General features: G+C 40.3%; 1 protein-coding gene across 5 annotated transcripts in view; it reads right to left on the minus strand.

The window, feature by feature from the left end:
* LOC126764065 (inositol polyphosphate-5-phosphatase A) overlaps positions 1-17700 on the minus strand; it is a 721948-nt gene extending 704248 nt beyond the window's left edge. The window contains exon 1 of one of the 5 annotated variants that reach the window (XM_050481826.1): positions 17270-17503. The gene's annotated coding sequence lies outside the window, so the exon portion shown is untranslated. Of the gene's footprint in view, positions 1-17269; positions 17504-17550 lie in introns of those variants that run through there. The other 4 variants (XM_050481828.1, XM_050481827.1, XM_050481829.1 and 1 more) reach the window with 4 other exon arrangements.
* Positions 17701-17997: the final 297 nt, after the last annotated feature.

A 17997-nucleotide genomic window follows, 5' to 3' on the forward strand; every position in this document is an offset into this window, starting at 1 on the left:
CTTCATCGCCACATCAAATTCGCACACTGTTTGCGATTATAATATCGACATGTTTCCCCTCAAATCCGAATGATTTGTAGATGAAATATAGGGATGACATGTCTGAGGATGTGTTGCATCGCGTGCGTTGTGAAACTTTGAATCCTACATTGGAAATTACGGCAGAGATTTACAATGACACATTGATCATAATAGAAGATATGTGTTTGTTGATGGCAAATAAAGTATTGTCGTGTTTGGGCCCGACAGCACCCAATCGTGCTATGCAAGATGCATTAAACCATGAGTTGCAAAGAGAACTCCAGTACGATACTCAAGCTATGACCGAAGCAGTTCGCACAACTGTTCCGCAATTGAACGAAGAACAAAGGATTGCGTACGATCGTTTAACACAAGCTGTAAACAATGGATCTGGGGGGATTTACTTTCTTGATTCTCCTGGGGGTATTGGGAAAACGTTCCTAAATTCATTGCTATTAGCAAAGATCCGATCGCAAAATGAGGTAGCCCGAGCGTTGGCTTCATCTGGAATAGCAGCAACTTTATTAGAAGGCGGACGAACTGCACATTCAGCCTTAAAATTACCATTAAACATGCATATCAACGAAACGCCAGTTTGCAACATTGCCAAAAATAGCGCTATGGCGAAGACTCTCCAAGTATGCAAATTGATAATTTGGGACGAATGCACAATGCCCCACAAGAGGTCGCTGGAGGCACTAGATAGGACGTTAAAAGATTTACGTGATAACCAAAACATTTTTGGTGGAGCTATGATACTGTTGTCAGATTATTTTCGTCAGATTCTTCCAGTAATTCCTCGATCGACTGTTGCTGACGAAATAAACGCATGTCTAAAATCATCAAATTTGTGGCGGCACGTAAAGACACTACAATTAACTACTAACATGCGAGTGTTTTTGCAACAAGATCAAACTGTGACTGTGTTTTCGAAGCAGTTGCTGGATATTGGCAATGGTAAGGTCGCAGTTGACAGCTCGACCGGATTAATGACTTTTCCCACAGATTTCTGTCACTTCACAGAATCGAAAAAAGAGCTTATTCAGCGTGTTTTTCCGGACATTAAACAACAATATAATAACCACGATTGGCTAAGTGAACGAGCAATATTGGCAGCAAAAAACAAAGATGTCGATGATCTCAATGCTACCATTCACAATTTCCTTCCAGGAGAGTTGTTTACGTACAAATCAGTTGACACGGCCACAAACCAGGATGACGTAGTCAACTATCCTACAGAATTTTTAAATTCATTGGACTTGCTTGGACTACCACCATATGGAAATTAAAAGTAGGGTCAGTTGTCATCATGCTGCGTAATATTAATCAACCTCGACTTTGCAATGGAACGAGATTGGTTGTGAAGAAACTCATGAATAACATCATCGAAGCTAAAATAATCAAAGGAAAATACAAAGGAGAGGATGTCTTAATCCCACGAATACCTATGATTCCAACGGATTTGCCATTTGATTTTAAGAGGTTGCAATTTCCCGTGCGTCTGGCGTTTGCGATGACCATAAATAAACCGCAAGTCCAATCGTTGCAAGTTTGCGGAATAAACTTAGAGTTTCCCTGTTACGCACATGGACAATTATACGTTGCGTGTTCGCGTGTCGGAAAACCAACATCATTATTTATTTACGCACCGCAAAAAAAAACTAAAAATATTGTCTACCAGAAAGCACTATATTAATTAACTGTATATGATCATAACTGTGTTGTATTTAATTTAAGCAAAGATTTGTTTATCATGTTCACAGTCCAGAAACGAGCACATCCAAGAAAATTTTAAATTTTTGTATATGAAGTGTATAAATATAAATAAATGACTTAATATGTATATAATATGTGCATTTGGATCCTTAATGTCAACGTTTATTAGTAACTCTTTATTTCCATCAACTTGGCTCCATCTACTTGGGAACCACTTGGCTCGCCAGGACATGATAATATGGTGGAAGTACTAGGCGACTCGGACAAATCTGATTCGATCAGAACATTATCAATGTTGAGCTGCTGGCTGTCTTCAATAACATCAATATCTACCAGAACATTCTTGATGTTGGGCTTTTGGCTGTCTTCAATAACTTGAATTTCCTGTATGTCTTCGGCCGATAAATTTAATTCACAGAATGTCTCCTCAGATGATGAAGATGGCATTGTAGAAACGTGTTTTGGTTTAGATAGCAGCTTTTGCTTCAATATATTTTTTTGTACTTTTGCCCTGTTCACGCGTATTATTCGTTCTACATTCTTACCACACTTGGTACAAAATCTGAAGGTAACAGCGATTATGTTGTAGCATTCGTCGCATCTTAATAATAATTTAATACAATCTGGACAGTTATTTTTTTTCTGCCGTTCCATCCACTTTTTACAAAACGGACAATGCATTTTAAGGAGTTGAGAGATATATAGCTTCACTATAACTATATTATAGTTGTTTGAATTCTTTATTTTCTCGATGACAGATGTAGTTCTTCTTCTTTTCCTAACCATGGCCATCGTCAAAAAAAAAAAACGACTGATGTAGTTTGATAGTTATAGTGTAAATATTTGTCAGAATTCACTCAAAAAAAATTGTCTATGGTAAAATGTCACTTGAAATGTTAACGTCTCTTTGCTGTGCATCTATACTATCATTCTTTAATATTCCTAAAAATCTGAAAGCAGCAAATTTCAATAAAATTAAAAAAGTATTGTGTCGTGTGTTTGTGACTTACTAAATATGCCTCCAATAATTAGGCCGTGCGAAGTTCGCCGGGACAGCTAGTTTATAAATAATAGCATTCGACTCTGATTTCGAGTTAGTTTAGGAAAGATTTCAAACATATTGAAGACAATTTTTATAATTACTACAGTATATTGAAACTGACAACCCTGCGTTGTGAGAGAGCAATCAATTAACTCGTTTCTACGGGAAAAATTCAAATCGTGGGAAATTCTACGGTATCCTACGGTAAAGCGGGCGGTAGAAGCGGTGTTGGCTGCGGGCTGCGTGTTTACGTTGTTCGCTGTTTCTGCTACATTTGGAAGCATTCCTATTAAAGTTTTTAATAAGTTCCGAATTATAAGGAGAAACACTCAGTAATTAAGAGATTTCGTGTTTTATACTTATGATTTCCCTTATAGAAATAAAGCTAAATTAATTCGAAATAATAAAATAACTTGATTTCTTAGCTTACATTTCAAATCTGTGAGCGACTATCTTCTTGTTTTGTTTCGGATAGAAAAACCCATAAAATTGGTTTCCAAGACACCCAAAACCGATACAAATTCGGTTTCGAATATTAAACCAATTATATCTGAATTCATGACACCTACTACTTTTTTTGGTCGGTTTCAATTCTGATTCCGACAACTATCAGATTCCACAACACCCGTGAATGTTATGGTTCGACTGCCAAAGAAGTAAACAACGCTAAACGCCTTTTATGCCGCGTAGTACAACGCGAAGTGTATGTAGCAGAGTTCAAGTCTACTGTTACAACTCTCACCATATATAGACGAAGATGGTTTTCTTCGAGTACTGAGACGCATCGACGCTTCCAGCTGGCTTTCAATTAGCACACGACGCCCTATTATTCTATCGTCTGATAACGCCTTTATAAAACTATTAATGTTACATCACCATAGAGCCATGGCCACCAAAACATAGAAACTACTATTGGTGACATCCGCCGCAGTTATTGGGTGCCACGACTAAGAAGTTTGTTGTGCAACGTCATTACCAGTTGCAATGTATGCCGTTTGAATAAACCTACCGTCTAACAGACTTACTTCTTACGTTCGGCACTCTTGTGTTTAGTATTGAGTGAAGTGGACGTGTTATTTACGCTCTTGGATTATTCGCTGAATAATCCTAGCTTTTCATAGTGAAAACACTAGATTTTTGTGTTGGGACTTACCGGAATTCCGGACGATCCAAGTGGATACTAAACCTAAAGAAATAGATAAGTACTATTTAATTTAAACAAAATTTGTTTGCAAATAACTGCCCCTTTTCGCGGCCAATTTTAAATTATTTAGTAAAAACTTTTTATTTCCCCTAATAACAGCGAATCAAACGTGCGCTTATTTTTAATTTGCCGTTTTGCTTTGATCAATCAGCTGTTCTCCGTTTTCGCTTTTCCGCTTTTTTCTCCTTTTCGCCTTGCTTTTGGTTTAGGCATTGCCAACCATTTATAATACAAGTTAGGTTTTAGCAGCAGGGACTGAACGTACTCACTGACAGGTGTACCCAAACTATTTTTTCACTAAGGTATGGCCTCCGAGAATAGTATGGGGCGTACACCAGAGAATCATTTTCGGAGGAACTCTAAAATTTTGAGAACGCCCCAAACGGCGGAAATGCGGAATTCACCTATGCTGGATCAACATTTAGTGAAACTGCAGACCGGGCAAGCAAAGTGAAGAGAAATCACTAAATAATGAATCCTCCAACTATTTCAACAAGCTGGGCTGCAAAATAAAAGAGTTAGAAAATATGATGGCTGGTCAAAGGCACGTAAACCAGGCAATGCGCGATTTACTCAGTAGCATAATGTGCTTATATAGTAAAGCCGAGAAAGCGGTGGAAAAAACTATGGTTGAGAAAGCAACACAGTTTTCTCATATTTTCAAAGAGATTAATACCCAAAGTGGCTGCGAGAAGCACCGGGAGAGCTACCCGCCACAAAAAAGCCAAAAACGGCTATTGAAAAAATGCAACAAATGGCCACGAAAATAATAGATATTACGGGTCAACATAACGCATGTGCAAAATGGGTGGATGTTGTCAAAAAGAGAAAGCCGATTCAGAAGAAAATAAGAATGAAACCGGACGCCATCATTATAACCAAAAAGGTAGTTTCGTATGCTGATATTTTACGAAAGATAAAAAGTGACAGCGGTCTTGAAGAGTTGGGAGCAAACGTGACCTACATAAGAAAAACGATGAAAAGAGACCTACTGACTGAGCATCTTAGAGGGCGCGGTGGGTGAAATGGCGCTGATACAGCCAAAAACCCATAGCGTAACAATAGTGTGTAAGGATTTAGATACAATTACTACACCTGAAGAAATCTGTGAAGCGCTAAAAAAAGAGTATGAGATAAAAAACCAGGAGAAATCAAGCGTCAAAAGTATGAGAAAAACGCGTAGTAGCACACAGATAGCTCTAGTATGCCTACGTGCTCAGGATGCCAAAGCAATATGGTCCTGCAAAGGACAACCTTTCAAAACCAGCTCCAGAGAAGCTCATAACTTTTTCACATGGGCGAATATACAAGGGATATATTTTGTTAGTTGCTATGCTCGTCCCAGCGCAGCAATTACAGAATTTGAAGATTTCCTCTTAAGACTGTCTTTAGAAACCAGAGGCAAAACTCCAATTGTAATAGCGGGAGATTTTAATGCATAGTGGACTGCATAGAGCAGCAGATATACAAACCATCACGGGCGCCTAATTCAAACGAACATAACAATAATAAACAGTGGAACGCAAAACACGTACCAAAAAGGAAACAAAAGATCCATAATTGATATATGTTCGCATATGATTCACTCAGCACGCACATTAAGTGGACAGTGAAACGCTTCCCGAAAGCGAAGCTGGAAGCAACAGGAGTTCGATGCAGACCTTTTTGAGCTAGTGTGGAGTGCATCAAGAGCACCAGATGACGAAGCCGCTCATCTGGTATCTACTGTGCGAAAGGAACTGGTCGATGTATGCGATGTGACAATGCGTAGAACACATCACAACAAGCGGCGCCTGGTATATTGGTGAAATGAGGAAATTGCCACTCTGAAAAAGCTTCGTCACTCAGCTAGACGGCGTCTGCAGCGTAACCACAATGAAACGAACGAAAATCGACTTAGAGAAGAATTAAAAAGTCACAAGAAGCTCCTGAAGGCGGAAATTACCTGGAGCAAAAAATCATGTTTTGAGAAGCTCTGTAAAGAAGCAAACATTGACCCTTGGGGAACTGCTTACAAAATCTGTATGTCAAGATTTAAAAATAAGCAGCAACAACCGAAAGATGCATCTTTTATGGGAAAAGTCGTCGAAACATTATTCCCGAAACACGACCAGATTTCATATGCCAAGCGACAAAACGAAGCTGCAGAGTCACCCCCTTTAGTCACAGATGAAAAGCTCCTGGCCATAGCAAAGAAAATAAAAAAAAATAACAAAGCACCGATATTAGATGGCATACCTAATAGAGCCTTGAAGGAAGCTATAAGCTCAAAACCTCAACTGTTTGCTAAAATGTACAACGCAACAAAGGTAGGGGTATTCCCCGACTCGTGGAAAGTACAACGTTTGGTTCTGCCCCCAAAACTAAAGAAACCACCTGAAGAACATTCATCGTACCGACCTTTGATGTATGCTCAACACAATGGGTAAGGTGTAGGAAAGTATAATACGAAACCGCTTGGAGTTAGTAATCCAGGCTATATAAAAAAGAGATCCACTATTGACGCACTACGAGAAGTTAGTGGAAAAAGATGGAAAGGTGGCACGAAAAAGTACTGCGCGCTGATCACCCTGGATGTCAAGAATGCGTTCAACACGGCAAAATGAAAAGCCCTGGAAAAAATTCGCGCCCCAGAATATCTCATAAACATTATAACGAGTTATTTTAAAAATAGAAGGCTGATTTATGATAAGAACGAAAGAGCCAAGAGCTACTCTATCTCGAGTGGAATACCCCAAGGGTCAGTGTTAGGCCCGCTGTTATGGAACCTCATGTATGACGGGGTGCTAAGAAGGCAGCAACCAAAAGATGTGAAACTAATAGCATATGCGGACGATCTCATGGTGGTAGCAGTGGAAAAACAACTAGTCGACCTAAGAAGCAAATGCAATGAGTGCGTAAATGATCTGCGGCACTGGTTCTCTTCTGTGAGTCTGGGACTGGCGGAGCAAAAAACTGAAGTTTTACTTACAAACACCAGAAAGGTAGAGGAACAAATAAACTCACCATAGGGGAGTGCGAGATTACTTCGCAGAAGAAGCTGAATTATCTGGGGGTAATATTAGATTCTAAATTAAAATTCAAAGAACACCTGGAGTATTCCGCCAGTAAAGCAAACAAAATTAACAATGCCCTATCGAGAATGATGACCAATACAGGCTGTGTGCGTTCCAGCCGGCGATTCTTAATAGCGAAAGCAATGAGTTCCGTAATACTGTACGCAGCACCAGTATGGATACAGGCAAAAAAGCGTATGCTAAACAAATAATTGCAGTACATAGGCTTTCTGCAATTGGAGTAATAAGTGCTTTCCGGACTACATCAACTGACGCTGCTGAAGTATTAGCCAGCATGCCGCCCATTGACATCCAGGGAGATGAACTCGAGCGTTTATATCATCTATCAGCGCCTAAAACAGTATCGGCAAAGACAGAGGAGAGGAACAAGAGCATTAAAATGTGGCAAGAGCGGTGGAATTCCTCATCCAAAGGGCGTTGGACCCACCGACTTATACCGGACATCCACTCGTGGATTGATAGACGATATGGGGACCTAAACTTTTATCTGACTCAAATACTTAGTGGACATGGGTGCTTTAGAAGCTACCTTTTCAGATTCCACAATGACATTAGTCCGAACTGTCCGACGTGTACAGAGCATATAGAAGACTCTGAGCATGTATTATTTTATTGCCCTAGATTTTCAAATACAAGGGAAAAACTTGAAACCACACTCGGTGGTAGTTTTACAGTCGATAATTTAACGACACTCATGTGTCAGTCGACTGATAAATGGAAAGCTGTTAGCGAAGCGTCGGCATCCATAATGACAAAACTGAGACTTTTTGAACAAATTAGGCTTCCGTCAGTCCGCGCGATAGAGGAGACTTAAATGTCCTGTCCCTGCCACGAAGTAATACTTAATCGGTGGTCCCGTGGGAGAGTCCTGAGTTGGGAGTAGGTTAGGTTTAGCGGATTAAAGTTCCGCACTCCGGCTTTCGATGCTTCCCCCTACTATAAAAAAAAACTTTACGTACGCCCGTTAAGCCACACTGGCCTTGATTACTTTTGTCCAGTCACTGTCACTGTTCGACGCAGCACTGAGAAGAGATGGGTTGCGCTCTTCACGTGCCCTCCCGTGAGAGCTTTGTACCAAGTACTGACCACGATTTGAGTTCCGAATCTTGTATTATTGCTTTATGTAATTTTTTGAATAGGCGTGGTGCGTCAGTAAGAATGGGTGCGACAATGGGAAGAAATTCGTTGGCGCAAAGCGAGTCGCAGAAGTGTTCGACTGCGGTTGCTTAAAAAGTGAAATATAGTAAGTCAAATACCATTTAACCCTTCGGAAAGTAGCGTATGGCGCATCTAACGATTTCATTCTGGAAGCAGCAAACACGACGCAGACATCTATCGCAGACGCTGACTTGGGAAACAGTTGTATGCTACGCAAACAGTGGCGCATCGCTCGTCAATTGTGGGATCATTTTTGGAAGAGGTGGGTTACTGAATATCTACCTACATTGACCCGCCGTGTGGAATGGCGACAAAGGAAGCCACTGAAAGAGGGAGATTTGGTGTTTATATGCGATCCTAACGTTCCATGAGAAGAATGGTGCCGCGGTAGAGTGGAGAAAGTATACCCTGGGACTAATAGCGAAGTACGACGAGCAGACATACGAATTTCCACAGGAGTTGAACAACAAGCAGTCCCAAAACTAGCCGGTCTGAATATCGATGAATCAGGTTGATTTACGAGGGTGGGGATGCTGGCAACCCTTGCCCATATATACAATATATATAAATATGGCAATATTCAATTTCTTTGTTTATTTTAAAGTGGATTGTTTCATTTTCCTTTAAATTGTTGCGAACTTCATATTATGTACATTATTACAACTTTAAGGCTTCTGCTTAGTTGCTTATGCAATTTGTATATTTGTCACTTCCACTTCTTCGCATAAGCAGGTAGACGCGAACTTTAATTAGTTATCTGGGCTAATATATGTACTTGTTGTTTGTAAGCTTTGCTGATCTGCACAGCAAATGCAAATACCTTCGTGCATATGTACCATATATGCCACTTCATATTGTGTTTGAGCTTAGTCCTCGATCAGCCAGGAAAGTGGAAAGACATACTTCGGTTAGTAATAATCGATAATGTATTTATTTATTCTGTACATGCCTATTTTCTCACATTATTGTTTAATTTTGACTACTAGGTATATTATAGCCATTCGGAAACCAAACCAAATGCGTTAAATTCGATGATAATGTCTTTATTTCCTTGTTTTCTTTATTTTTAAAGTATGTATATATCTATATAAGGTAACACTGATTACTTGTTAGAGTACAACCCTTTTGTTACTGTGTGATCAAAAAGTATTGAACAAAAGTTAAATATTGCACTATTTATAATAATATAAAGTAAAGGGGTGGAAACGCTTTAGTGAAGTGTTAGTGGATATAAAAGTTAAAAATATAAGTGTAAAATTCATTATAAATCGGAGAAAACATGCATTTTAAATAGTTGAACTTTAAATGCAAATATGTATCTCTAAACCCATAAGTCAGAGGCAACTATATAAATGTATTTTCTTGCTCGGGAGGACCTCCCCTATCCGTACATACGTGTCCGTAATCGGGTGATGTTATTCTAAAATTTACCCATATGGAATTCAAAGAAAGTTAAATATGGGGCAAAATTACGATTCTTTTGGCGGGACGATTTGATGGTACTGATAGATAGAAGAACACCTCAAGATTAAAAAAATGTTTGCACATATACCCGCCTCAGACTTATAGTTTTCGAGATATTTGTATTTAAAGTTCAAAAATATGTAAAAGTAACACATGCTATTTTACTATGTTTAACCCAAATTGCACTCATTTTTCAATTAACATACACTCGGTGAAAAAAAAACCCACGCACTCTACAAAGTGGCTTTAAATAGCTCAAAACTTACATACATGTTATCCTAAGTTAAGCATTTTTCTTTGAGAGTCAACCAATTTTATTTAGTTCATGTTTCATGCATTTTTATATAAAAAAACTTCTAGTTTAGTTTACATGTTTTAGTGAAAAATGTAAATACACACACATAACAAACCCCAGACTAAAAATTTGTTATGGACAACAATGTAATTTTTGAAAAAGTGATTTACATATTTTATGTTTTAAATGATCTTTATTTAGCAATAGAATACATAAAAAATCAAAATAACATTTTTTGTACAACAAACGTTGAAGATAATCCCATACATCTTCAATATTTTATTCCATTTCTTTTAGACTTTTTGGACTCGTTTTTTATCATTTTGCCCATATATTGTATTGAGATCTGGACTGTTTCCTGGTCACGTGAGAGACTCAACTCCATAAAACCCTTTTCGTTTTATAACCTGTAAGTGTTTGTAATGACTTATTGAAAAATATATTTCAATAATTTCATGCTTTAGTTACCGTTATTCCTCTGCGAGCGGTTCGGACTCGGGGGAGTCGCATCGGGCAGAGACCGACGGTGCTCGTAGAAGGAGGACGAGGCGCAGAAGAGGTGGGCAACGCCATCTCCCAGCAGCAAAACCCGGCGGGAGCGATGACCCGCACAGGAAGGGTATGAGCGGTGCCAGCATGAAAAGGTACTTGCGATACCTCCGGGACGGGAAGACTCCCGAGGTAGCGGGGGCTACGGCCAGGGGAAGAAATATAGGGAACATCCGCGTGGCTATACTGCCTCAAAATGTCCGAGCAGCGAGCTTCAGCCGGTACTACAGGTACAGCACGGTTGTCATGCGGCCTCATAAGCTCGCAGCCACCGGGAGCAAGAGAGCAGACAATGGCTGCGACTCAACAAAGCAGGAGTATCGTAAAACAGGCAGAGCCTGTGGCGGCCCCGGAGGTGGAAAGTATGCAGGTAGACGAGGTTGCGAATCAGCCCAGCGAGAGCAGGGCTGGGCAAGCTATGCCTGCGGCGACCCCTGACATCCTTGATGATAGTTCCTGCGGCCAGGGAGCAGAGCTAGCCTCCACGCAGGAACTCCTCGAGAGGCTAGGAGACCCACCGGATGGCAGCGTGGTTGAAGTCGGGGATCAGAATCTGCTCCTCCTCGAACGTCTATTGTAGTGGCCGTCAACACGGAAGTCGTCCAGGTGAACCTGCATCACGCGGCGGCAGCTTTAGCTGTCATAACGAGCAGGTTCACGGCGGATAAACGGGGCATCCTGCTGATCCAAGAGCCTTGGATCCATAGAGGAGAGGTTAAATGCCTCAAAACGGAGGGCAATAAGGTAATCTGGGATCTCTCTAGCGAGAGACCTAGAACTTGCATAGTGGTCAGGAATAATATTGAATTCTTCTGCATTTCAGAGTTCCTGACGCAGGATCTGGTGGCGGTGCAAGTCAGGGACTGCGAAGGCAAGGACTTCGTCCTGGCTTCAGCCTATTTTCCAGGGGAGGCATCCACTGCACCCCCGGAGGTGGTGAAAAGGCTGGTGGAGCACTGCAGAAGATACAGGCATCATAACTATAAGCAGGAGAGAGGTGTTGGACATCACCTTGAGCAATGAGGCCGCGAACGGATTGGTCTCACAATGGAGAGTCTCACGGAGCCCTCCTTGTCAGACCACAGGACCACAGACCTCCTTGTCAGACCACAGGATTGTAAGGTTCACGCTAAAGGTAGAGGTCAGACAACTCCCCCCTAGACGCAACCCCTGGAAGGCGAACTGGGATACCTTCCGGGAGATACTAAGGGAGGAATTGAGCAGGGAGGGGCAGACTGATAATAGTGTTTCAGGCCCAGGAATTGAGAGTAGGCTATCTGAGCTGAACGGGTCTGTTACTAATGCTTATCATGGCAGTTGCCCTCTAAAGGTACCCACAGACAGACGAAACTGTCCTGGTGGTCAAGGAAACTTGCAGACCTCCGGAAGAAAGTACGGAGCCTATTTAACAAAGCGAAACGTACGGGGGTCTGGGAAGGATACAGAAACTACCTCACCTTATATAATAAGGAGATTAGGTCTGCAAAGCAGCCAAGCTTCAGGAGATTCTGCGAAAATGTCACCTCTACACCAGAAGCGGCTCGGCTGCATAAAGCTCTGGCTAGAGGAACGACTGACGCAGTAATAGCAATCAAACGAAGTGACGACATTTACGACCAGCGCAGAAGACAGAGCTACGGAATTTCTGCGGGCGCACTTCCCGGAAACTATTCGGGAAGACCAAGGTCTACCCGAAATCGAACACAGGCCATCCCGCGAGGATTGGAGAATCGCCAAACGACTATATACTGCGGATTCGATCAGGTGGGCAATGGCCTCATCCCTGAAATATGGAGGACAGGGAAGGTGATCTTCATACCCAAAGTTTGAAGGAAAGATTACTCATTGGCGAAATCCTTCAGACCAATCAGTCTGACTTCTTTCCTGCTAGAAGCCATGGAGAAGATCGTAGACCATGAAATAAGGTTGAAAGTGCAGAAGAAGGCACCTCTGCATGCGACTCAGCATGCGGGCAGATCTACCAGTACTGCTCTGTACCAGCTAACTGGAGAATGGGGAGGTGATGCTTTGCGCTTTCTTGGACATCGAAGGTGCCTTTGATAACACTCATAGGAGTGTAGCCAGAGCACTGGAGAAAAGGAATGTAGCAACACCGGTGCGTAGATGGATAGAAGCCGTACTGCGCACCAGAATTGCTGAGACCACAGCAGGAGATAAAAGAATTCGTCTCAGCACAACCAAGGCTGCCTTCAGGGGGTGTGTTATCACCCCTGCTACGGAGTCTTAACGTAGACGACCTGTTAACACTGCTAACGGACAATGGGATCCGCTGCCAAGGGTTTGCGGACGATATTGTAATTATAGCCAAAGGCAAATATGAGGACAATCTCTGTGACCTAATACAAAGAGGTCTAAACCTGGCAAAGGGGTGGTGTAGGGAGGTTGAATTGAACATTAACCCCTCCAAGACGACCATAGTCCCGTTTACGAGACGCAGGTCCCTACCCGGTCTCAGGAATCTCACACTTGGGGGCAGAGAGCTAGAGACGACCAACAAGGTCAAATACCTCGGTCTCATGCTGGATTCTACTTTGCGGTGGAAGCAGCATATAGATCTGACCTTGGTCAAAGCAACAAAAGCATTAATGGTGTGCAATCGGCTAGCGGGAAAGTTCTGGGGCTGTAAACCAAGGATCGTTAGGTGGTTGTACACCATGATAGTGCGACCGATAATCACGTACGGGGCGGTGGCCTGGGCCTCAACAGCGTCGCAGACTTCGGTAGGGATCAAACTATCGAAGCTACAGCGGCTAGCCTGTGTCTGCATGACGGGCGCAATGCGCATCTGTCCAACGGCAGCATTGGAGGTCCTACTTGAACCTACCCCGCTTCACTTGGTTATCGGTCAAGTAGCCAAAAACACGCTTCTGCAAATAACGGCAGAGGGGTTTGGCAAAGGCAAGGTAATCTCGTCCCAGAGGATGGAAAAGATAAGTAGCAATATACCATTAGCCCTCCTCCCGAAGGACAGCACTACCAAAACAGTTAACTTCCCTAAAAAGTTAAAGGTCACCTTCGGAAGCAAGGATGAGTGGAACTTGAGCTGTTACTGAGGAATTGTATGTTGAGGTGGTACACCGACGGCTCGAAAATGTTTGAGAGGATCGGTACAGGGATCGCGGGTCCAAGCACCAAGCTCTCTATACCTATGGGAGGGTTTCCGAACATTTTCCAGACAGAAGTCTTTGCCATAAGTCGGTTCATAGAGATAAACCTCTATCGCAACTATCGCCATACTCAGCGATAGTCAAGCGGCACTTAAAGCGATCTCCTCCTACGAGATCAAACCGCTACTAGTGCAGAAGTGCAGAGAACGGCTGAACAGCCTTGCGGAAAGAAACCAGGTGTACCTAATCTGGGTGCCAGGTCACAGAGGAATAGCCAGTAACGAACTGGCAGATGAGCTCACCCGCTCCGCAGCAATGGTAGGACCCGAACCCTTTACTGGGGTGGGTCCCCATACCATAAAGAAGCTATTCCGCAAGGAAGAAGGAGTGGGCAGGGAAGAGCATTGGCAACGAACACACGGCATGCGACATGCCAAGTTGCTAATTGGAGCGTACAACAGGAGCAGGTTCAAAGTTGTAATTTATACCGGCCACTGCAAGCTGAATAGACATTTGTATAACATGGGCCTATCTTCTTGCGCTAGCTGCCGGTTCTGCGACAGGGAGCCTGAAACACCGGAAAACCTGCTGATCGACTGCACAGCAGTCTATAGATGCAGGATTAAGGCGGCTAACGGTTTTAAAAATAACGGTAAACTAATGTAGTCACGTAACAAAAAAGCCAGATAAGACAAATAGTGAATTTTGAGCAACTGGTGACAGTTCAAAATAGGAATATTAGAAAATATTCGACTGCGTGGGTTTCTTTTTCGTCAAGTGATTTTTGATTACATTGTACACATTGAAATATATCTAAATTTTACATTTATTGTCTATTAACCCTTTCATGCCAGATGTTGCCTATAGGCAACATTTACATATATGGCTCTAAGTCCCGTTATATAAATTTTTTCACACGCGGTTTTTAGCATTATGTAGTCTGGTGTATTGTGTAAGCTCACAGTGAATTGTTCTATCGTAAGCTATGCAAGGGTTCATTCAGTAGGCTTTTTCGTAGAGTGAAATTGTCAAGATCGTGAAAAAAGGCTTTTACGCAAAATATGTTTAAAAAGATTAAAATAGCTGTTTTATTGTAAAACAAAGGGAACAACATAAATAAATAAAGGTAATATAGTTATTGAAAATAAAAGTAAATTATTGGAAGAGTGTTTAGTTTGTTTAGAATAATTTTATAAAAGTTATGTTGTCTGTAGGCAACACCCTGTAACTAACGAACCAGGACACTAAGGACTTTGAAATTTTCATCACTTCGAACTTGAGTTAAGACTAATATATATCTGTCCTAAAAAATGTTTTAGTTCCGCCCATTTTAATTCTGACATGAAAGGGTAAAAAAAATATATGCTTTTAAAACTATTTTGCGCTTCTACAGTTTCAAAGAATTTGTGTGTTTACATTTATGACAAATTTTAGTGTAGTCACGTTTTATGTTGTAAAACAAATAATTTTGATTGTATGTTTATCATCTTTATTTTTATTTCTTTTAAGCGCGACCGAAGGCCGAAAAAAGTTCGATTTAAAAACCATGATCACCCCGATATTGGATCGACCAGGGTTCCTTTTTTTGAAGAGCGGCCAAAGGCCGCTCGAATTATACGCGAAGAAGTAGCAATGTCAAAGAGGGTGTAACATCCTCTCTAACATCAATTCAATGCAGCGCATTGAATCCCAATGGCGAGTTATCAGAAGATTTTTTGCGAAGGATAACTATAATAATCTACCGCGGATTTGATCCTCGAGTACGTTTGGCCAAAAAATGTGGCCAACAAAAATGAGGATCCATTCATTAAGTTATTAGAGGCAATAAAGTTCGAAAACTATAAGTTTCCTTCATCTATAATTATATTATATATTCTTGATCCGGAGAATCTCCTCTATCCGACCATACCCATTTTATTCCCGAAATCCTGGGACGGTATTTTAATATTCTAATCTTTTTTTCATTGTTGTTAAGTAAATAAAAATTGAACAATAACTTAAATATTGAATGTGTACAAACGAATTAGTGAAGAGCTAGTAGATATAATAGTGCAAAATATAAGTCTAATATGAATTTTAAATCGAACAAATCATTTTCAACTTTAAACGCTAATATCTCAAAAGCTATCAGTTTTCTGCGGCTATATATTCTTGATCTGGAGAACCTCCTCCATCCGACCATACACATTTTATTCCCGAAATCCTGGGATGTTAAATTTTAGAATAGCATCTCCCGATTTCGGTGTGAAAATGGGTATGTACGTACTATTTAAAACGCCTATTTCTCCGATTTATAAAGAATTGTATACTTATATTTTCAATTTTTAATCCACTAACGTTCCACTAATTCGTTTCTAACCATTTATTTTATATCAAATAGAACAAAAATAACTTTTATTCAATATGTAACTTTTGTTCAATTATTTTTATTCACACAATAACAAAAGGGTTGCATTCTAACTAATAATCAGTGTTACCTTAAGTACATATTTACAGAAAAACCATAAGAAATAAAAAAACAAATAATACCCAAAGAACAGGAAATAAATAACACATTATTAGTTTTCCGCATAGAATTCCTTTCAGCATTGGCGGCCTTTGGCAGCGCTTTAAATAAATAGCCCTGGTCGGACCAACACCTGGGGGTTGTCACTTCTTTCGGGTTGAACTCCTTTTTGTGTTGACAGCCTTCGGCCCCAATGCAGAATGGAATTATATGCGGAAAACTAATATGTTATTTATTTCCTGTCATTGGGGTATGTTTTCTTTGTTTCTTTTGGTTCTTCTGTAAAATATGTACTAATGTGATAACATTGAAAGGTAAATTTTGTCCATTTCATTTCCTTAAAAGTAATCCCCTTACGCTGCAATACACTTATGCCAACGAATTTTCCAGTCATCATAGCACTTATGAAAGTCCTTCGTCGTAATGGCGATCAAAGCCTTCTCCTCCGAGGGGGACATGTGAATTTGCTGAATAGCCAGAAGTTACACGTAGGTAAGTCAAGCGAAGGCAGTGGTTGTGGCGGCACGATATTCGTTGCAAATATGGCGAAATGATCACCAATAACCAGTGCAGTATGAGATGGTGCATTATCCCACTTCTTTGTTCAATAAATCCAGACATAGTAAAAATCGAAGAAGTGACTTTTAGAACCTCACAAAAAGATGCATATATCAAATATTAATGAATAGATGTCACTAACAGTACTACCAACTTACAGAAAAAAAAATTACCGATTCAAAAAACACGCGAAGTATAAATTAAAAATTCACCTTTCAATTTGATCACAGTGGCACGTAAGGTAACACTGATTATTAGTTAGATGCAATCCTTTTGTTATTGTGTGAACAAAAATTATTAACAAAAGTTTAAGTTATTTTTGGACTATTTAATATAAAATAAATGTTAGAAACGAACTAGTGATGTGTTAGTGGATATAAGTTAAAAATATAAGTGTAAAATGCATTATAAATCGGAGAAACACGCATTTTTAATAATTGAATTTTAAATGCAAATATCTCAAAAACCATAAGTCCGCAGCAACTATGTATACATATACATATAATATATATATTATCTTGATCTGGAAAACCTCCTCTATCCGTACATACCCATTTTAACCGCAAATCGGATGCTACTCTAAATCCCAGCCTTCTGGGGCCGTATTCTAAAGCCGACCGTCATTATTTAATAAAATTCGAATATGTAGAACCGAATTAGTGAACGTCTGGTTAGCTACCATTTGTCAATTAAGTTCTGGTTAACTGAACTAAGACTCCTTCTTTCGGTTAGGAATCTTTTTTTGCCCAGAACTTAACTCACAGATCGCTTCTGTCCAGGCATTTAGAAGACGCTCTTTAATATACAAAACAATAATAATGATTTAAACTACCTTCCTTTTAGATCAGGTATATACGTGTGTAGAAGCAAATATGTATACAAAGTTTTATAAACACACAATAAATAACATCATAAACGAGTTGACTGCTCACTGTTGGTAAATATAGATTCTAATGTATGGAATAATATTCGGGACAGCTACACGTTCAATATATATTGACATCAAAGAGGAATGCGCTATATATTGAACGATTAGATACCATATCGTCTGATTGAGATCCATATGACAATATATTTAAATATTACATCTGGTTTGCGCGTAACGAAGAAGGTATTATTTAGGCTGGGATTTAGAATAGCATCCCCGGATTTCGGGAATAAAATGGGTATCACTGGAAAAGTGACGTTTTCCAGATCACGAAAATATATATATATAGTTGCCGCTGACTTATAATTTTAAAGATGTTTGCATTTAAATTTGAAAAATTGACAACTTTTA

The sequence above is a fragment of the Bactrocera neohumeralis genome, unplaced genomic scaffold, assembly GCF_024586455.1.
Source record: "Bactrocera neohumeralis isolate Rockhampton unplaced genomic scaffold, APGP_CSIRO_Bneo_wtdbg2-racon-allhic-juicebox.fasta_v2 cluster09, whole genome shotgun sequence".
Taxonomy (NCBI): domain Eukaryota; kingdom Metazoa; phylum Arthropoda; class Insecta; order Diptera; family Tephritidae; genus Bactrocera; species Bactrocera neohumeralis.